The sequence below is a fragment of the Misgurnus anguillicaudatus genome, chromosome 5 (genome assembly GCF_027580225.2).
Source record: "Misgurnus anguillicaudatus chromosome 5, ASM2758022v2, whole genome shotgun sequence".
NCBI lineage: Eukaryota > Metazoa > Chordata > Actinopteri > Cypriniformes > Cobitidae > Misgurnus > Misgurnus anguillicaudatus.
The window spans coordinates 2,422,514-2,446,363 of record NC_073341.2 but is presented as its reverse complement, the minus strand read 5'-3'; the positions used below and the strand labels follow the sequence as shown (position 1 = coordinate 2,446,363).

Genomic DNA, 23,850 nt, shown 5'->3' with positions numbered 1-23,850 from the left:
CATGCTAATCATGTTAACATCATGCTAGCTTCATGCTAATCATGCTAGCATCATGCTAGCTTCATGCTAATCATGCTAGCAACATGCTAGCTTCATGCTAATCATGCTAACATCTTGCTAGCTTCATGCTAATCATGCTAGCATCATGCTAGTTTCATGCTAATCATGCTAGCTTCATGCTAACATCATGCTAATCCTGCTAGCATCATGCTAACTTCATGCTAATCATGTTAGCTTCATGCTAATCATGCTATCATTATGTTAGCTTCATGCTAATCATGCTAACATCATGCTAGCTTCATGCTAATCATGCTAGCATCATGCTAGCTTCGTGTTAATCATGCTAGCTTCGTGCTAATCATGTTAGCATCATGCTAGCTTCATGCTAATCATGCTAACATCATGCTAGCTTCATGCTAATCATGCTAGCATCATGCTAACATCATGCTAGCTTCATGCTAATCATGCTAGCATCATGCTAGCTTCATGCTAATCATGCTAGCATCATGCTAGCTTCATGCTAATCATGCTAACATCATGCTAGCTTCATGCTAATCATGTTAGCATCATGCTAGCTTCATGCTAATCATGCTAGCTTCGTGCTAATCATGTTAGCATCATGCTAGCTTCATGCTAATCATGCTAACATCATGCTAGCTTCATGCTAATCATGTTAGCATCATGCTAGCTTCATGCTAATCATGCTAGCTTCATGCTAGCTTCATGCTAATCATGCTAGCATCATGCTAGCTTCATGCTAATCATGCTAGCATCATGCTAGCTTCATGCTAATCATGCTAGCATCATGCTAGCTTCATGCTAATCATGCTAACATCATGCTAGCTTCATGCTAATCATGTTAGCATCATGCTAGCTTCGTGTTAATCATGCTAGCTTCGTGCTAATCATGTTAGCATCATGCTAGCTTCATGCTAATCATGCTAGCATCATGCTAGCTTCATGCTAATCATGTTAGCATCATGCTAGCTTCATGCTAGCTTCATGCTAATCATGCTAGCTTCATGCTAATCATGCTAGCATCATGCTAGCTTCATGCTAATCATGCTAGCATCATGCTAGCTTCATGCTAATCATGCTAGCATCATACTAGCTTCATGCTAATCATGCTAGCATCATGCTAGCTTAATGTTAATCATGCTAGCTTCATGCTAGCATCATGCTAATCATGCTAACACCATGCTAACTTCATGTTAATCATGCTACCTTCATACTTAAACATTCTAACAGCCAGATAGCCTACTAAACTAAACTTCTTTCAAACCGTTTTAAACGTTCAAGCTACGCTTTTTCAAGCCAACATAAAGTTTGTCTTCAAACTTTAATATCTAGTTATTATTATTCTTTTTCTGTTCCAAAATTTCTGACACTAACTCGTCCTAGAGCTTTCAAGCTACATGCACCAAATTTTCCACAGACCTTCAGACTGGTCTGACTTAGTGTGCTATATCTTTTCTAACTGATGGGACCTTCCGAATTCCTAAACGGGGGGCTCAAACACCCCAAAATTCCCATTGACTTAACATTGAGACAAACTTTGACGGGTCATAGCTGCGAGTGAGAAACTTGTAGAAACTTGTGGCTTACCCCACTTAAGGAGGCTGACTGGCTGTGTAAGAACATACCTCACAATGGGGTGTAAGCTGTACCCCTGGGGTGTAAGAGGCCCCCAAAAATTCCCATTGACTTATAATGGGGCAGGAAAAATGCCCATATAAGGGAATAAAAGCGTCCCAGATGGAATATCTTCACTTTAGAGTGTCGTAGAGACATGGGGGTGGGCTCATTTTACTCAGTCATCCAATTAGTCTCTTAGGATTGCCCCAGAGCTATTAAGCCACGCCCCTAGCAACAATTTTGGGTACCCTAGCAACATCTCCCATAGACTACCATTATGAAAAGCCCAGATGGATATCTTTACACCAGACTGTCATAGAGACATAAGGGTGGGCTCATTTTACTCAGGCATCCAATCAGTCTTAATAGGATTCTTATTGAGGCATTAAGCCACGCCCCTAGCAACCAAATATGAGCACCCTAGCAACATAATAAACAAAGCCTTATATCTCTGGGTCTGAACATCATAGAGACATGGGGGTTGGGTCTTTGGGTCATGTTAGCTTCATGCTAGCTCCATGCTAAGTCATACTAGCTTCATGCTAGTTTCATGCTAGCTTTATGCTAATTTCATAATAAATCTTGCTAACTTCATGCTAAATCATGTTAGCTTCATGTTAAATCTTGTTAGCTGCACGCCAAATAGTGCTAGCGTCATGCTAATCATGCTAACCTTATGCTTACTTCATGCTAATCATGCTAGCATCATGCTAGCTTCATGCTAATCATGCTAGAATCATGCTAGCTTCATGCTAATCATGCTAGAATCATGCTAGCTTCATGCTAATCATGCTAGAATCATGCTAGTTTCATGCTAACATCATGCTAGCTTCATGCTAATCATATGAACATCATGCTAGCTTCATGCTAATCATGCTAACATCATGCTAGCTTCATGCTAATCATGCTAGCATTATGCTAGCTTCATGCTAATCATGCTAGCATCATGCTAGCTTCATGCTAATCATGCTAGCATCATGCTAACTTCATGCTAATCATGCTAGCATCATGCTAGCTTCATGCTAATCATGCTAACATCATGCTAGCTTCATGCTAATCATGCTAACATCATGCTAGCTTCATGCTAATCATGCTAGCATCATGCTAGCTTCATGCTAATCATGCTAACATCATGCTAGCTTCATGCTAATCATGCTAACATCATGCTAGCTTCATGCTAATCATGCTAGCATCATGCTAGCTTCATGCTAATCATGCTAGCATCATGCTAATCATGCTAACATCATGCTAGCTTCATGTTAATCATGCTAGCTTCATGCTAATCATGCTAGCATCATGCTAGCTTCATGCTTATCATGCTAGCATCATGCTAGCTTCATGCTAATCATGCTAGCATCATGCTAGTTTCATGCTAATCATGCTAGCATCATGCTAGCTTCATGCTAATCATGCTAGAATCATGGTAGCTTCATGCTAGCTTCATGCTAATCATGCTAGCATCATGTTAGCTTCATGCTAATCATGCTAACATCAGGCTAACTTTATGCTAATCATGTTACCTTCATACTTGAACATTCTAACAGCCAGATAGCCTACTAAACTAAACTTCTGTCAAACCGTTTTAAACGTTCAGGCTACGCTTTTTCAAGCCAACATAAAGTTTGTCTTCAAACTTTAATATCTAGTTATTATTATTATTCTTCCAACCAAATTTCCGCAATTAATACGGGTCGAACCGCTTAACTTAGAAACTTCATTCAAACTCTCAAACGTGCGGACTATTCGGGAATAGTGACTTTTATAAGCGGTCGGAGGTACGGTCTTCGCCCCAGGGGCGAAAAAGCAGCCGAAAAATCCCATTGACTTAACATGGAGACAAACTTTGACGAGTCGTAGCTCAGACCTAGAATTTCACAGAAACTTGTGACTTGCCACATTTGAAGAGGCTGGCAGGCTCTGTAAGAACATACCTTGCAATGGCGTGTAAGTTGTACCCCTGGGGTGTAAGAGGCCCCCAAATTTCCCCATAGACTTATAATGGGGCAGGAATCATGCCCATATAAGGAAATAAAAACATCCCAGATGGGATATCTTTGCAGCGCAGTGTCATAGAGACATGGGGGTGGGCTCATTTTACTCAGGCATCCAATCAGTCTCTAAGGATCCTTATTGAGCTATTAAGCCACGCCCCTAGCAACCATTTTGGGCACCCTAGCAACATTTTCCCATAGACTGCCATTATAAAATGCCCAAATGGATATCTTTGCAGCACAGTGTCATAGAGACATGGGGGTGGGCTCATTTTACTCAGGCATCCAATCAGTCTCTCACCATCCTTATTGAGGTATTAAGCCACGCCCCTAGCAACCAAATATGAGCAGCCTAGCAACATAATAAACAAAGCCTTATATCTCTGGATCCGAACATCATAGAGACATGGGGGTTGGGTCTTTGGGTCATATTAGCTTCATGCTAGCTTCATGCTAAGTCATACTAGCTTCGTGCTAGTTTCATGCTAGCTTTATGCTAATGTCATAATAAATCTTGCTAACTTAATGCTAAATCATGTTAGCTTAATGTTAAATCTTGTTAGCTTCATGCTAAATCATGCTAGCTTCATGCTAATCATGCCAGCATCATGCTAACTTCATGCTAGTCATGCTAGCATCATGCTAGCTTCATGCTAATCATGCTAACATCATGCTAACTTCATGCTAATCATGTTAGCCTCATGCTAATCATGCTAGCATCATGCTAATCATGCTAGCATCATGCTAATCATGCTAACATCATGCTAGCTCATGCTAACTTCATGCTAATCATGTTAGCATCATGCTAGCTTCAATGCTAATCATGCTAACATCATGCTAGCTTCAATGCTAATCATGCTAACATCATGCTAGCTTCATGCTAATCATGCTAGCATCATGCTAATCATGCTAGCATCATGCTAGCTTCAATGCTAATCATGTTAGCATCATGCTAGCTTCATGCTAATCATGCTAGCATCATGTTAGCTTCATGCTAATCATGCTAGCATCATGCTAGCTTCAATGCTAATCATGCTAACATCATGCTAACTTCATGCTAATCATGCTAGCATCATGCTAATCATGCTAACATCATGCTAGCTTCATGCTTATCAAGCTAACATCATGCTGATCATGCTACCATCCTGCTAATCATGCTAACATCATGCTACCATCATGCTAGCATCATGTTACCTTCATGCTAATCATGTTAGCTTCATGCTAATCATGCTAGCTTCAATGCTAATCATGCTAACATCATGTTAGCTTCAATGCTAATCATGCTAGATTCATGCTAATCATGCTAGCATTATTAGCATGCTAGCTTCATGTTAATCATGCTAACATCATGTTAAATCATGCTAACATCATGCTAAATCATGCTAACAACATGCTAGCTTCATGCTAAATCATGCTAGCGTCATGTTAGCTTCATGCTAAATCATGTTAGCTTCATGCTAAATCATGATAATGTCATGATAAATCATGTTAGCTTCATGATAAATCATGTTATCTTCATGTTAAATCATGCTAGCAAAACATGTCAACAGCCAGGTAAACTACTAGACTAAATTTCTTTTACATTTCTGTCAATCAACTTTTTTGCATTTTCATGCACTGGTAATTCCTTGGGAATTGCATTTCTAGTTATTTTTTAAAATATATAAATCAATGCTATTGTTAACCATTTACGTCTGCCTGTCTGTTTTACAAATATATTTATCTAATAAAATTATTTAAAAAAAAAAATCTTTTTGGATCCGCTCAAACTGTCCGTCAAACCTCTTATCCCCGCCCCCTGAGTGCAGAGAGCTTTACCCCTCGTTCAGACAGCCAGCGACGTTATCGCTGTGTGCCGCTTGTCTCTTTCAATGAGGCGTTTCTAAATCTGCTTGTCATAAACAAATGAGTACCATCCACGCCCATATGGTCGCCAACAGTCACTTTCGCTCGTGTCGCCGGAAGTCGCCAGGTTTCCATTGAAATGAATGATTAAACAAATGAGTACCATCCACGCCAGTAACTGACGAGAGAAGGATGACGTGAACTCCACTGCTTTGTTCTCATTGGTAGTCGCTCCCGAAAGTCGCTCGACATTAAGTTGCATTAAGTTAAACTTTTCTTAACTTTCTCGCGTCGCTGGACACGCCCATATGGTCGCCAACGGTCGCCAACAGTCACTTTCGCTCGTGTCGCCGGAAGTCGCCAGGTTTCCATTGAAATGAATGATTAAACAAATGAGTACCATCCACGGCAGTAACTGACGAGAGAAGGATGACGTGAACTCCACTGCTTTGTTCTCATTGGTAGTCGCTCCCGAAAGTCGCTCGACATTAAGTTGCATTAAGTTAAACTTTTCTTAACTTTCTCGCGTCGCTGGACACGCCCATATGGTCGCCAACGGTCGCCAACAGTCACTTTCGCTCGTGTCGCCGGAAGTCGCCAGGTTTCCATTGAAATGAATGATTAAACAAATGAGTACCATCCACGCCAGTAACTGACGAGAGAAGGATGACGTGAACTCCACTGCTTTGTTCTCATTGGTAGTCGCTCCCGAAAGTCGCTCGACATTAAATTGCATAAAGTTAAACTTTTCTTAACTTTCTCGCGTCGCTGGACACGCCCATATGGTCACCAACGGTCACTTTCGCTCGTGACGCCGGAAGCCGCCAGGTTTCCATTGAAATGAATGTGATCACGTCGCTTTGCTACTGCAGGTCGCTGGCTGTCTAAATGGGGTGTCAAGTTCCACAGCAGTCAGAGCAGCTGAATGTCTTGCAACGGTAAATAATAAATATCTTGTTGTTTGAGTCATTAAGAAAGTAACACTAGTATGTATATAACGGCGCATGTTTTATAAATTTGAGCCAAATTATCCATAGACGGGATTGGGCGAATGGGCAATCAGGGGGCACCAAGGGCTCCAAACTGCAACCAAATGGAGTTTTTGATACAGCTTTTTTAACAAGTGTTCACGCATGTGAAGGGCACCCGTGACAACAATACTGAATGCAGGGTCGGGTTTTTACCGCTTTTTTGCATGACTCGTCTCAATCGTTTAAGACGTTAAACTACGCAGCCCGGGTAGTCAACACATCTCGCTCAGACCCGTGAGAAAACGCGCCTGCGCGGGTAAATGTCTAGCCTACCAAAAACATTACAGATTAGAAAGACACCAGACGCCCAGTTAAGGAAAACTGCATAGAAGACGAGAAACGTGTAAAGGATACAAGTATGTACAGTATATTGCCCTGCCACCTGAATATAACTCATTGTATATGTACAGTATGTATCTTATGCCTTGAATTAGTCAAGGGAGTTGTGAGATTATTTGGTTCATAACTTTTTATTCTGAAATCAACTGCATAGAGTTAAGTCTATTTAGTATTTACTATATTTTTCAGTAATGCAGTTATTTGCACCTTCAAAAGACCAAGGTTCCTGCTCCTCAGCAGGTATACAGCAGTGGCGAAGCCAGAAATGTTCAAGTGGGTGGGCCTTTATAAAACATGGTGGGCAAAGCACAGAATATAAACTGGGGGCGTGCACAACAAAGTGTTTACGCCCGTGGCCGGCGTATGCTTTTTTCCCAATGGAAGCGCAGCTTTTTTTCAAAACAGCCAGCAGCTGTCCGTTTGTTCCGCGCTGTGGTCGAAAAATATTCAAGTTTGGGTGAAACGCTCAGCTCGTCAATGTAAGTTCTCACACGGCCATCCAATCACAGTGGACGAAGGGCGGGACAAATATCACAACAACCAACCGGCTCACAGCTCAAGTATCACAGCAGCCAAAGCTCTTGGTTGAAAAAACAGCTTGGCGTCCTCCAGGCGTTTTCAGGCCGCGTTTAAAAGCTTTGGTGTGCACGCTACCTAAGTCAAGTTACCTTGATGCCATGCAGGCAGCACAATGTTTCAAGGGGAAAATTATAAAACAACTTATAAATAACCAATAGTAGCTTATCTACAGTATATGGGCAGGTGTGGCTGTGCCTGTTTTATACAGTCTATGGGCAGTGCCCCACCAAATTATTAATCCACTTGAAAACACAGAACTCAATATACACTGAATTAGAAACAGAATTAGTTTTTACATTATTTACGTTGCGTGAACGTAGATCCGCAAAATGCATGACGTGAAAGCGTCATATAGGCTACGACAGATTCAACAGGTAGTGATTTTACTAAAGAACTCGTTTCAGAGATTGTTATTTAATGAGAAAATGGCCATCAAACAACATGGCGCAATACAAAATTGCATGTGTTGTCATTTAAGTGTAAATATTCCAACAACAGTAAATCATACAGCCTATGAAACGACACAAAGTCTGCCCCCCTAAATAGTTGACTGGAGTAATACTCCTGACTATAAACTATAAACTACGCTAAATAATAATGACACCATTATAAACATTAAGAAAATGTCTAAACTCACCGTTACATGTCCTACTGTATTAGTCTGAGACGGCCGCTTCTGGTTAAAGATGGAGAAAGTCTCGATCATAATAACAAAGTCCAATATCTTTGATCATAATATGTCCCTTCGCGCCAAGAAAAGCATAAATACATTTATCATTTATCATCGATAAGCGTAATGTTATATGTTTTTATACAATATGTGGTGAAGAACAGTCTTTCAACACAGGATGAAGTCATTATCAAAGTAGTGCTCGTTTCATTTTGTTGACGTTTGAAAAGATGTCCTCAGTAATCCAACATTTCCATGAGTGAGGTAATAGTCTCTGTCTCCAAAAGTAAACAGACGACAGCAGATGTCATCGTGGAAAAGCTGTTAGTACATTTTCTTAAAAGAAAAATCCAGATAATTTACTCACCACCATGTCATCCAAAATATTGATGTCTTTCTTTGTTCAGTCGAGAAGAAATTATGTTTTTTGAGGAAAACATTGCAGGATTTTTCTAATTTTTATGGACTTTAATAGAGCCTAACATTTAATACTTAACCCAACACTTAACAGTTTTTTTCAACGGAGTTTCAAAGGACTATAAACAATCCCAAACGAGGCATAAGGGTCTTATCTAGCAAAACGATTGTCATTTTTGACAATAAAAATGACAAATATACACTTTTAAAGAACAACTTAGATCCGGTCGTAATGCGTTAGCGTGACCCGACGCAATACGTCATCACCTCAAGAGGTCACAGAGGACGAACGCGAAACTCCGCCCCAGTGTTTACATGTGTTGAGAAAGAGGACCGTTCCTACGTTGTTGTATGTCAACTGATACTAATTAATGTCTTTGTGTCAGTTTATTGTTTACAATTATCCGCAAATGTGCGTTTTATATATGTAACATGTGACCTCCCTACGTCACCTCCCACAAAATAGCGGAACAAAGCAACGTTTTTACACAGCCGGCAGGTGTAAATAACTTATGAAATCACTCAGATTAAACATGTAGAGTATTTATCTGTCCACCCTGCCTGCCATAGAGCCCGAAAGATACATTAACACATTTAATTTGGTCAATATAAAAACATGTCCCTTTCATTCTCACAGCGTCAAATTTGTGTAACAACGCCATCCAGTGATTGCTGGAAATATCGCTAAGCCAGTTATGCTGGGTACACACCAGAAGATTTTTTACATCTTATAAGATTTTAAAAATGTGATGGACCACAAACTTGAGGATAAAAAATCCTAGATTTATCCGTTTTGCTCCTATAGTGTGTGGTGTGCCATTATGTGTTAAAGACAGCGCACCACACACAAACAGATTTTTAATCAGAGTCTCGACTGTGAACACAGGAAATCCCACAAAATCTCGCAAGACTTCAAAACAAGCATGGCGGACGATATGCAGGAAGACATTTCAATGATGCAATGGTGCTTGGAATAATTTTTACAAGACACGTTCTATAAACATTTGTGCTGTTGCCACAAATCAACAAGCTGATCCTCCATCTCTACTGTCCACATCAACTTCACTTTGGCCGTTTCTCAATCCGAAGGCTGTAGCCTGCTGAGGTCGCATATGCAGGCTGCATACATCATGAAACCTGGTTATTCAAGTTAACTGAGCATTACATTCACAAGTCATAAGTTTATTAAAACAATATACGATGAACAACGAATAATAGCCAATTTTATATATTCTGAAATAAGACAGTCTTGATGACGTATATACAGCCTGGAAATGCGACCTACGGATTGAGAAGACTGCTTCCGTCTTCCCTCATCTCGCTTTCTGATTGGATATGGTTTCGTTTCACGTGATAATCTCAATAGCGTGCTCGCGTTTGTCCTCGGGATTCCCCACACACATCAGGATTTCTGATCGTAAATATTCAACATGTTGAATATTTACGATTCGCGATCGGCGCGGCTCCGACGTTCTTCCGAGCAGGTTCGGACACTCTTAACACACCTCACATGAAGGGACAATCTGATAAGATAATCTGTGAAACCTTCGCGATACTTGGGACATAGCTAGGATTGTCGGAAGGCGGGAAATCGGCCCAACATCAGCCCGATTATCTTTGTTGTATGGCTGGACGGAAAAGTGCTAGCCTGGGTGCCAGCCGATCTTAGCCCCGCCCACCACATTTTGAAAAATGGGAAGATCGTTCAAATTCTGACTAGAATTGAGTATGACAACGTCAGGCTAGAAAAGTGCAATCATTACTCTAAATATAAAGACATAATAAATAAATACGAAGTAACTTTCAAATACGAAGTAAAATCATTCACTTGCTTCCCTGTTGACTCGATGAGGTACGAGTAAATGTCCAGGTAAGACACCTCTGGCCAATAGGGAGCGTTTTTACACAAATTTGATGCTGGGAGAATGAAAGAGACATGTTTTTATATTGACCAAATTAAAAATGTTAATGTATCTTTCGCGCTCTATGGCAGGCAGGGTGGACAGATAATTACTCAACATGTTTAATCTGAGTGATTTCATAAGTTATTTACGCCTGCCGGCTGTGTACGAAGGTTGCTTTGTTCTGCTATTTTGAATGGAAGCCAATGGAAGATCTAGTCTGATTTCCCCCAAAAGTGGGCGTGAACCTGTTCAGAGACATTCTATGACGTTGCGCAGATTGTGCGTATAATAAGAGAGTTACGACACTCACATAGACGTCCATTGTAAGAATGGAATGCGGAAGTAACAGCGTGTCATGTAGTGACGCATAGTTCCAAACGCAGCACTGAAGCCAATTCATTTCAATGACACCTGCTGGTAAATCGATGAAATTACCGTTTCTCTTTACATTTTTGGACATTTTATGAATATAGTCAACAGTGATATTTTATAAACTCTGCTGTAGGTAATGATTATCGTTAATAATAACTAGTAACATTTTTATATTTTAACCTGTTAGCTAGCACTTATATTTTTGAGCATTTTCTGAAAAACGACAACTAAAACATCTGCAGCTCTTAAACCCTATGGTCTATATTCATAATTCTGGTCTTGTTTGAAACTAGACACTTGACATATTGTTGCCTAATAGTCATAACAACTCAGAGTAGTAAAGAAACAGAGTAAAACAAGGTAAAATATACATTAAATGACTTCCGTTTTTCTTTAAATAACATTCACTTAGCAAAAAATGTATGAAATGGTCATGTGAGACACCTGGGGACACCATATAGGTGAACTGAATGTCTGACCATGCTGTGATTCAAATTTGAGAATGATACTCCAAAAAATTTTGTTTCTGTTAGATTTTATTTCAAAAAATTCCAGGCGTCCTTTCAGAAAAAGTGCACTTGGAAACTCCAAATATACACATGATAACAATATGACATGATTATAAAAAGAAAATGAGTCAGGACTACATATTACATTATGTACATCAATTCAGAACTTCTCTGCCCACCAAAGCACATAGAAAAAACTATTTCAGAAAAAAACATTTGCACATTATAACAAAATACTTGCTATTTTGAATATGGTCGCTCATGAATGCACTCCAGATTCCAGTCCTCCTGTGTCAGCTGAAGTCCTGTTTTACATCACATCACACAGACACACACACACACACACACACACACACACACACACACACACACACACACACACAAAGCAAGAGAGGATTTTAGTTTGAGTCAAAAGTTTGAGACATACAACTATTTGTATGAGAAACTATGATGTAATATACATGAACATAATACATATACACAAACACACACACATTACATGAATATATTTATTTATAATTACAAATGTCTTATGTTTGCCAAATAACCCATATTTCTCAGCTGGTAATACTCATATTTTCCACCACATATCTTATTTTCTAGTTTTTAGTTTGTATATTCTGTGCATTTGATTCATATATAGCTATAAATATGATGCATTTATATAACATGTCATACAAAAACGAAACCATGTAAAACTCGTATATTAGTCATCTCCAGTGTTACTTTATAATCAAAACAGCTAACATGAAACAAGAAATGTAACGTAAATCAACAAAAGAATCCACTTACTTTATCCAAGCGAGCGCAGCTGAGCTCATAATCCGGTCCATCTCTCCTCGACGACGCGCTTTGTTTACATCCAGTCTTGCATTGTTGATCCGCGATCATGCTCTTTATCAACTTCTCCAAAACACTTTCAACACAAAAAAGTCATCTGTAGTCCACGATCCACAATGGAGATGTTATATCTAACATTTGAAGAGGTTTCTCAGCGGCTCCGGAGAGCTTAGCCGGCTGCTATGCTACCCAAACAAACAAACGCGCACGGAGGGGGCGTGGGCATTTCTCTCCATGCGCTTCTGTAGATTTGCGCAGAAGTACACTTTACTGACGTAAGTTGAATCCTTGTAATCGTTTCATGATTGGTTACTTCCTCTGTCAATCAAAGCTTTGCTCACTATGCATTGGCTGGCTTTGTTTTGGTGTAATCCAGTCAAAAGCCTATGGTGAGCTGAAGGACATCTATCTAGGCAAATCATTGATCGCATGAGATTTTGAGTTGTCAAACCTTTTCTGATTGGACAAAACAGAAAAATAGGGCGGGATATTTATCTGAACAGTCTAACGAAGCAGGAAGAGATGGATTTTCACTGATAAAAATCGATATTTGATAGAAAATAAACATGATCGATCATACTTAGCGGACGCGCGGATGTAAACAAAGGAGGATATTGCTGGATTACTCACTATTTTTCATTATTTTGGATTAAAACGTGGGATGCTTTTGAAGAGTGGACCCTTACCTTGCAATGTACGTTGAAGTTTTTGGGAATTGTCAGAAATTGTCAGAACCATATGGCAAGCCATGTGAGTACCCACAACATTTTTTATATGCATTCCGTCTGCATTTCATTTAATCTTTTCCACACCAGTGTATTGATTGCAAAAATAAGCTCAGAACATGAATTTGGAGTGTTTAAACTTTCAAATAATGCAAAGTTTATGATTGTTGATTGAATATTTGATGTTAAACAAAGTACAAAAACACGTAAAAACGCCCCCTAGGGCCCGCCGCCGGGCCGGTGCGTGTTAACAAGTTTTAATGAGTTGTGTATAATGTGTGAATAATATAGATTTAATGGTTTAATATTTTATTACTGGTGGCCATCTACTTTATACTTATCTTTTTTTATCTATTACGAGTAACACTAGGGGGTAATACCCAGATAGCAAGGTGACATTGATTAAATGTTGAAATTCCATCAGAATCATCATTATGGTCAAGGTTGAAATTTCAATGTTACATAACATTGAATCAATGTTGCTAATGTATTGCTTTCTCAATGTTGAATATCCAAACATTGAATCAATGTTTATAATAAATTTATTTTTCAATGTTGAAAAGCCAAACATAGACTCAATGTTGATTTTTGGTCAGCTTCATCTGCACACTTTAACACAAATCAAATTGGGTGAATTTCTGTATAATTTAGTGAAAATATTTACGATCCTATAAAGTCCTGTTCATTTTATGACCTAAAGACCTTTCCCCCCCAGGACCACCATCAGACAAGTTTTTTGCTTTTATACAGCAAGTAAAAATTATCTGGTCGGATCATCTCTAAATATGTGAGTGTTCAAGAAGATTTCAAATGTATGATCATTTTGGGGAATCAACAGCTATTTTAAATACGTTTAACAAAAATGACCTAAATGCCTTAGACAGAAATGCCTTAGTTTACCATCGTCAGAAAACTGCCAACTAAGTGTATATTAACAAACAACAATCATAAGTCAAAACATATTATTAATAATCAAAAATCAATTACATTATAATTTTTATTTTATTATATTATTTAATTTTATTTTTGCAGGAATTGGTAAAGTTATGAAATAAATAACCTAACATTAGTTTTGTTGCTCTTATATCTCTTATAGTGTTTGTCTAGCAAATTTGCATATAATTATGTAAAGTGTTATAGAAAAAAAATCGTGTGAAATTTAAATTAACTTTAAATTTCATTTATTGCTCAATTTTAATAGCCCAAAGAACACAGTATATAATAAAAAATTCCCCCACTGACTATTAAATGCGCTACACCCAGTCCAGTAGGTGGCAGTAATGACCCTTCAGTTGCCAACCGCCACTCAGTTTAGAAGCGCAGAAGATTAGAACGTTAAGTTTGGGCGCGAAAGGACAACGACAGTGCCAGCGGGGTTTTAGAGGTAAGTTTAAAATATTTATTAAGTTTTGCATAAGTTTCTTGCTGTCTTGTTTGTTACAGCTTAGTTAGTAATTACTGTTAGGTGAGGTTTGCAAGTTTATATCGTAGTAATGGTGTGGTAGCAGGACCTTGCGGTTTACAATGGTTTGTTAATGCTTAATTTTTCGTGGGTGTTTTTGTAAATATGTCTTAATTTAATGTTATTGCACAGAACTGTTCAGTTTATTTATATTATTATAGCTAACCTTATAAAGCCTGTTGTTGTTTTAGGAACAGTAATAATACGAATTGTCTATTTAGCCTACTTAAAGAAGAGTATATATTTTAAAAGTTCTAATGTATTTTGACATTCCTTATAGCTTGACGTGGCTGAAGTCAATACTTCACCAAAATTACAACCAATGTTTGGCTCAAAACTTGCCTAATGGGAGTGTTTTTCCCTTTCATTATTTCTCTTTTTGTAGGCCCATTAGAGTGATTTCCTGCGTTCTCTCACACATGGTAAGAGTGCCTTTCTGCCAGTTGATACATGATGTGACAGGTGTTGTTAATTATTACTTAGTTTATCTTTGTATTTTTTTTATTAAAGGTCAGCGAATGGATTATCCAGTCACAGTACATAATAAAAGGTAAATGGCAATTAATTAAGTAATGTACAAAATGTATAAACTGAAGTGTATTCGCTAGCTACTAATCTCTATCATATTACCTCTATCACTCTTTCTAAAAGACTTGCCGAAGTTAGAAGAAGCTGAGTGAATCTTCAGAGTGATTCTTCAGAGAGAAGATGTTATGGTAATGTAAATCTTAAGTTTTTATGTTGTATATATATATATATATATATATAACTAGCCCCCCCCCACCCATTCGGAATGCGTTTTAACTCGTACGATGGCCCGGCCGTGTCATGCCAAGGTTAACATGGCTTCCAGTAGCTACAAAGCAAACGCAATGAAACAAAATTAACAATTTGCACTGTTTTTTGCCTGTGATCCATCAAAGCACACAGATTTATGTTTAACATGGAAAAAGTCTGATTCTGCTTAAAATCACAAACAAAAAGCAACCATATACGTAGCTTAGACACTCCTTTTTCATCGACGTGAGGAAAAATATACCGGGGCTGTTAAACTTTGTATTAAGATGTGTTTTCGTCGATCAGATCACAAGTGGACGAGAGAGACACATTACGTTTACACTTGGTGTTTAAATCCGTCTCTCTTTGTCCATTTTCGACTGCTTTAATTTTTTATTTGTTTTTAGCCTTCATACAAAATTAAATGTAAACTCACTGTCAAATAATCAGACTTTAGGGCTCACCTTTAATATTAATAAGGTTCAGTCAGTGATAAATGCTGTAATGCAGGGCTCTAAAACTAATGGATCATTTTAATAACAAATTCTTCAATCACAGTATTAACTTTCATAGTGCCATCATTTTTATCAATTCACTATTATAGTAAAATGTGGAAAAGTGTAAGTGACCTTAAAACTTTTGAATGGTAGTAGGCTATTTAATGATACATAAGATAGTTGGACAGAAACATTTATATCAAAGCTCTATTTGTAATTGCATAGCAAGCTACATAATATATTGGACACTAGCATACTACTTCATATAGACTGTTTCAGCAGTAACAACATAAACAAGCGGCTGTCGCGATCCGCACGTAACTTCCGGTAAACTCCGCTAAGAATAAATAACAACAAAGTTCTTTAAACGTAGTTTATTTATATAACAAGCACAAAAACCAACACATAGATTACCTAGGAAACAAAAACATTGTTATTTTCGACGAGGCATTTGTTCAAGAGATCAGTTTAGCAACAAGTCAGACCATCAAAAAAAGGAAACCGGAAGTAAGGTTCGGATCCAGACGTGTATCACGTGCGTCCGATGAAACCGTCTATACATATACTCATAACGAGAAGAATAGCTGCCTACATACTTTTATCTATTGCACGTTTCTTTCCCCCTTTTTAACACGTGAACCTGATTTTTCTCATTCGTAGTTCAGTTTTTGTTGCATTACATCTCCTGTTCTCCCTCCCTGGTGTCACCATTGGAAGCTGTGACTTGACACGAACTAAAGCCGCACCTCCTCATATTCTGAGAGATAGCTCTTCTCTGGGCGAACAGCAGATTCATTGATCTCATAATAACAATGACATGATTTGACGCAAGGCACAGATGAGAGTTTAAATTCGATCAGGCATTGTTTTCCGGAATGCACGGCTCATGGTTGCTTAGCTGCAAAAGACGCCACGTGCTCTAAAGAAAGAAGCGCATTGACCGGCATTTAATAAGTGTTTTTACACCCCATTAAGACAGCCAGCGACCAGCAGTAAATCTTATTCATTTCAATGGAAATCTGACGACTTCCGCCGACACGAGCGAAAGTAACCGTTGGCGACTGTTTGGGCGTGTCCAGCGTAGCGAGAAAGTTAAGAAAATTTAAACTTTATGCAAATGTTGAGAGAATTTTGGGAGCGACTACCAATGAGAATGAAGCAGCGAAGTTCACATCATCCTTCTTTTGTCAGTTACTGGAGTGGATAGTACTCATTTGTTTATGACTACCAGATTTAAACATGCCTCATTGAAAGAGATGAGCGACACACAGCGATAACGTCGCTGGCTGTCCGAACGTGGGAAGTGACACACAGCGATAACGTCGCTGGCTGTCTGAACGTGGGAAGTGACATGGGAACGGCAACGGGATGCAGTAATGTATATCGAAATATCGGAAATGTGTTTAGAAGCCCTATCATTGAAAAAATTTATACCGCGACATATATCGATATTTAATTACCCTTCATTCAGACAGCCAGCGACTTTATCGCTGTGTGTCGCCCGTCTCTTTCAATGAGGCGTGTTTAAATCTGGTTATCACAAACAAATGAGCACCATCCACCCCAGCAACCGCAGAGAGAAGGACGACGCGAACTCCACTGCTTCGTTCTCATTGGTAGCCTCTCTTGAAATTCGCTCAACATTTGCATAAAGTTAAACCTTTATCAACTCTCTCGCATCACTGAACACGCCGACACGGCCGCCAACGGTCGCCCCCGCCCGTGCCGCCGGAAGTCGCCAGGTTTCCATTGAAATGAATGAGTTCGCGTCGCTCTGCTACTGCTGGTCACTAGCTGTCTGAATGGGGCATTATTGTCCAGCCCTATATCACTACCTCTGTCTCGCATAATAGTTTTTGTACAAACACCCGTGGCAGTTGACACACTCTGCTGAGCCTGATTTAAGTTGCAGAAATGCCGTGAATGCGGGCGGTATGACAAAATCCATCCCACACAATTTGTCATTTTATTTCATGGTAGCGGTATATATGTTTAAGATTTATGTTTATATTGTTTTTGGAATATACAAATTTGCCCCTCACTAATTAGCTTTAAATTAAATGTCCATCACAGTTTTTTAAATGTATTAAGTTCAAGGTAGTGTTAACGTGAAAATGCACTAAAGATAACAAAAAATTAAGGGTTGATAGACAGAATCTTGTTTTAAAATCAGTTATTTATTTTCTAGGCTATTGAAGATATAGTATGCATTGTATTTTATATTTATGCATACATAACATTAGAAATAGGCATACAAACAAGTATGAATATGCACAAACCAGACAAGGAAAATACCTGTATATGAGATCTTTAAATATGGAGATTATAAATATGAAGGTGCTATGAGGGAATGATCATGGAGTCTGTTTCGAAGTGGTCTTGTCGCTTTTTACTTTCTTTGTTCAGTCTCTTTTTTTGTCATTCTGATAAAAGTTGTTGTCCTGTTAGCAAATGGATCGTCAAACTACATCGCTCAAGCGGCGTTCGCTGCTCAACATACAGTACAATGTTTCCTAAGTGAAAATGTTATTTACCATTTGTGCAGAATAGTAGATTGGATTAACTCTTTAACATTAACTCATTTATGTGACCAAATGAATCTGATCAGAGAGTGACCAGTTGTAAAAAGGACATTTAATGACTGCTGTAATGTAAAAAAAAATTTTTTAAATAATGTAAACTAAATATAGTAAAAAGGACATTTTGAAAATTTTAATTGTGCAATCATGTTGAGAAAATTGGCAAAATAATTAGAAAAATGTTTTTTTTAATTGTCAGCTTTGGACAAGAATTTTACTTTTGGTGCATCTCCAATGCTTAGTATATCTTTAATAGCCTACAAAAAATAACTGATTCAAAAACAAGATTCTGTCTATTAAGACTTATCTTTTATTTATTTTTTGCATTTTCCCTTTAACACTAACTTTAACTTATATTTTTAAAACTGTGGTGAGCATTTAGTTAAAATCTAATTAGTAAGTGGCAAATTTGTATATTCCAAAAACAATATAAACATAAAGCTGAAACACTCATATACTGTGATATATCTCATTTTGAACCACACTCTTCCATACACAATACTATGTTGTCTAGGAAATATTTTCCCCATGTAGCCACAGTATGGAGTTCTAACTTCCTGCTTGTTTTTAATTCTTTAGATGTCTCACAAGAACCAATGAAATCTGGGAGACCTCAGAGTATGTCCTTGCTGTGACTGTGCAAAAACAGCTATGTTATGCCCGTGAATGGATTGGTGTATAAAAGGGCCTGCAGTGTTCAACAGTGTCTCTGTTTAATGTGAAGTAAATCCATCACATTTGCATCAGAGGAGGAGCTTCAGTTACTGAATAGTCCTAAACAATGAACTGTGGTAATGTTTCAATTTCTAAATGTTTCAAGAAGTACAGTTGTGTCTTTGAGTTTTGTATGGTACCTGTATCTGGTCATTAAAAATTTAATTGAATTGAAATTGAATTGCTTTTCCAAATTCATTTTGCTGATGTATGTTTATGTTGTCTTAATTTTCCAGAGTCCTCTAGTGGCAATAATATTTATAATTTTAATTTGTACTTTTGTATTTTATGGCAAAAAAATTTGAATCATACAATTGTATTTTAAGATATATATATATATATATACGTTTAACTTTGCTCGTGGTATTTAATTTCTTGAGTGTGATGTATCCTGTGTAAACTGTGTGGGTGTATTGCAAGTTAGTGACTTTTTGGTTTAAAGTATGTTAATTGTAGCCCTACATGGTCTCTGATTTAAAAACTAGTCAAAACAGACTTGATTTAGTAACATTGAATCCTGCAGTAGATAAAGCTTGTTTTTTTATATTGCTTCAATGTTGCTTTATTGTTAATTACACTATTGAAATGATGTTCAATAAACATTGATCTTATATCCATCTTGATTGATTTTCCATCATTGAAATAACATTATTCTAGGCTGCAAACCTGATGAAAAATCAATGAAAAATGTCAACGTTGTTTCAATGATAATTTGGTTAATGGCATTAACATCAATTCTATGTTGATTCACTGTTGGTCTGCTACCTTAAGTGATTGAATTTATGTTGAATTAAGATTGGTTTTGTAACCATTTAGATTGATTTTGCATCATTGAAATAACATTATTCCAGGGTGCAAACCTGATGAAAAATCAATGTAAAATTTCAATGTTGATTCAATGATAATTTGGTTGATGGATTAACATCATTTCAATGTTGATTCACTGTTTGTCTGCTATCTGGGTAGCGAGTAGCTAAACGCCTTAAGGGATAGTTCGGCCAAAAACGTTATTAAACCCATGATTTACTCACCCCCAAGCTGTCCGAATTGCATATGTCCATCGTTTTTCAGACAAACACATTTTCGGATATTTTAGAAAATATTTTAGATCTTTCAGTTGATTAAATGTAATGTTATGGGGTCCACCCATAGTCCACGACCTTCAAGTCCAAAAAAAGTGCGTCCATCCTTCACAAATTAAATCCAAACGGCTCCAGGATGATAAACAAAGGTCTTCTGAGGGTAATCCTTGCGGTGTTGTTGTAGAAATATCCATATTTAAAATTTTATTAACGTAATTAACTACCTTCCGGTAGCGCCGCCATCTTAGTCGCATCCGCGTACGGAGGTTTCTCTGCTGCTGCTCTGTGCCCCCGCCCTCCGAATTTGTCATACGTCACTAAGAAAAGTGCGTACACTACGCTAATACTCTCTCCTGAAACCAAAGGAGTCTAAGATGGCGGAATTTAATGTGAATTTAGTGTGTTTCTGTTATGTTTCACTGTTAAAAATAACCGCATCGGCGATCTTTTTTGTGATTTTAATATATTAAAAGTGTAGGAATTATGTTTTTAGCAGATTGATAGCCATTTATATAGCCATATTTTTTCTAAAAAAAAAAAAAAAGATAAACTGTGTTGCTGTAGTTGCTATAGATAACCACAGTTATCTTTGGGTCACCATAACTGTTTATCTTTATTAACTGATTTACTGTATTTCCATCACTCCCTAGTAAAAAAATATATAAACATAGTAAGTATAGTAATTAATTCACATTACAAGCTAATATTTACCTAAAATAGCTGAAAACCTATGCAAACAGATTGACAGTTTGGAACTGTAGAATGTACATGAATCACGTGACCCTGCGGCGGCGAGATCAAAGCGTTTCGTAACTCTCTTATTATACGACTCTGGACCGGACCTCGACGAAAAGTTGTGCTTTAAAAGCACATATTTTTTATTTTTCTTGTCAAAAAAGACAATCGTTTCGCTGGATACGACCTATATGCCTCGTTTGGGATTGTTTATAGTCCTTTGAAACTCCGTTGAAAAAACTGTTAAGTGTTGAGTTAAGTATTAAATGTTGGGCTCTATTATAGTCCTTTAAAATTAGAAAAATCCTGCAATGTTTTCCTCAAAAAACATAATTTCTTCTCGACTGAACAAAGAAAGACATCAACATTTTGGATGACATGGTGGTGAGTAAATTATCTGGATTTTTCTTTTAAGAAAATTGACTAATCCTTTAAACTCGATGATTTGCGACTCACTATTTTCAAATTCAGTTCAATCGCGCGTAGGCGGAACTAACAATGATTGACGAATCATATTCAACGTTTCATGTTGACAAGCGTGTGCAAACTTGCACTTAAATTTTATATTTTAATTATATTTATAATTTTATTACATATATGAAATTATAGTGTGATAAGACGTCTGTTCGTAGTACTATTATTTGTTTTTGTTAAATTATTTACACATTTGTCTGGAAAATGGCCTTCTGATTGGGTGGGCCACAACTCAAAGCCAGGTAGGCAGATACATGTTGAATATGCTAATGGTATGGCTATAGTATATTATACAACAGTTCTTTCTGGTTCTCGAATCTGATTGGCTAAGAGGCGTGCAATATTCTACTGATAACGGCACAGTAACCGCTTCACCTTACGTATCATTCCGCCACCTAGTGAATGGAGGTCCTCTAAACAGGCTCATCTCTGAATGAAAAAACTGCACACACACACGGACACACACAAACGCGCTGGTTTGAATCACTCTGTGTGTCTCATTAGTTCACTAGCTCGTAAATCAGTAGGGCTGTCACTTTTCGTTCGAAAATCGATTGCACAATCGATCGGACCAAAGTCGTGTTTTTATATCGCCAAATCGTGTCTTTGGATCGTCAAGTCGTGTTTTTGAACGATTCGAATGTAAACGTCTGAAATTGGATGCAAACAACATGGCTTACTTGGAACTTTTTTTGGCGATTACCAGTGTTGGGGGTAACGAGTTACAAAGTAACGGATTACAGTAACTATATTACTTTTTTGGGTAACGAAGTAAAGTAACGCATTACACTAATAATATTGGTAACTAAACTACTTTACTAGACTATAGGAACGCGCTTTCCTGCGTTACCCAAGCAGTGTTTGCCTGGGTGTAAAGTTCTGTCTGTTTAAGTGGTGCGTGCATGCGTGTCCCTGTACGTGTGCCATTGCCATAGAGATTGATTTGACGTAGCTGCTGGTGCAAAGGGGAGCGGGAAATGAAGACGGAGGGTTTCAGCCACTGGGGCGATATTCACATTACTTTCAGCGTATTGCTTAAAAGTATAAAAATATTCGTGTGAAATGCACACTATGCCCACACGACAAGTGTCTTTCAACTGCTGACAACGCGATGAGCAACCTGTCTGAGCATTTGTAAGCCCATCATGGCAATACAACACTTGTGGCGAAAGATCCTGCTTAACTTACCGGTCAGGGCTCGAGAGGTCCGAACCCGAAGACGGAATTAGGTAATGAACCTCAATCGAGTCAGAGCCAGAGCATAATTCTTTTGAAGAAAATTATTTGAACGTAACCCGAACAGCAATGTCGCGTGCGCCCAATTTATAGAAAAAAGCCATGAGTCAGGACCGCTGTTTTCTTCATAATCTTACTTCCAAATCTAATCCTATAAACTTTTCGGTGTTTGCTGTATCGCTGTTACCGCCCTGCCAGACTGTCTTAAATAGAGAAATAAGTTAATTCCTTGATTTGCGTTGTTGATTCATTTATAAATAATTCCCCCAAGGGTTTAGTTTATGCGCAAAAAGCATTAAAATGAATATAACGTGATGATTACGTCTTTCTTTGGTGAAAAAATAATAAAACAAATAAGCCTATATGAAATGTGTTTCACTTAAATAATTAGCCAATTAACAAAACGAATTCAAAAGTAGACTATAGCCTATATGAGTTTATTTTTGTGTGACGCGCTCCCAAACCGATGCAGCACAAAACACTTTTTACCTATTTAAAAAAGCACAATGTTTTGTTATTATTGCGAGTGTAACTTTACATAAATAAATGTACACATTACAGTTTTGAATGTTGTTTTACTTTTATTTGTATGACCATAATTTAAGGTAATTTAAGGTAATGCAAAATGTAAGCTCCTCACGCGTTTCATGCCATCACCCGCGTGGGTTTACACAGGGCAGCGAGAAAGAGACATTAAACTTTAAACATTTAAAATTCTACTTGAGTTTTTTTGGACATCCCTTTGGAATCACTGCAATCATATCATCAATTTATAAGGTAATAATAAATATAAGCGCAGCGCTTATGCAACAAACACTGCTGTCCGCTCATCTGCCGACCCTCACAAAGTTTTAACATTAAATGATAATATATTTGAACAGTCATGGTCCTGTGCTTATTTCTGTCAATGTTCTGCATCTTTAAACGTTTCTACTTACATCACGATTTGCGGTGCGGCCGGTCGCAGTCTTTATGTAAAACGGGTATGAAATAAATTGATGCTGATGTCGGATAACGGGTCAACTGTTATTTTAATCGCGCGGATGCGGGTTATTAAACAGGACTGTGCATGACTCGTATAAGGAAAATGGAATGACAACATGAAACTTATAAAATAGCCTATATGTTTATATTCTGTATTAAACCACCATGGGCGCTAAACTTGCGGTGTTAAAGGGACAGTTCACCCAAAAATAAAAAATTCTGTCATCATTAACTCTCCCTCATTTTGTTACAAACCTGTATAAATTTCTTTGTTCTGATAAACACGAAGCAACATATTTTGAGAAATGTTAATAACCAAACCAAGCATGAGCCCCATTCACTTCTATAGTAGGAAAAAATAATACTATGGAAGTGAATGGGGCTCATGAATGGTTTGGTTACAAACATTCCTCAAAATATTTTCATTCATGTTCACCAGAACAAAGACATTTA

At 37.8% G+C, this 23,850-nt stretch overlaps 1 long non-coding RNA gene across 2 annotated transcripts; it reads left to right on the top strand.

The window, feature by feature from the left end:
- The first annotated feature begins 13,870 nt into the window (after positions 1-13,870).
- On the top strand, positions 13,871-19,509 carry LOC129436336 (uncharacterized). Of its 2 annotated transcripts, XR_012369383.1 has the most exons (4): positions 13,871-14,241; positions 14,705-14,741; positions 14,830-15,035; positions 18,752-19,509. It is a non-coding gene; the product is annotated as an uncharacterized lncRNA (long non-coding RNA). The 2 variants fall into 2 exon arrangements; XR_012369382.1 differs by having other exon boundaries at positions 13,872-14,741.
- Positions 19,510-23,850: the final 4,341 nt, after the last annotated feature.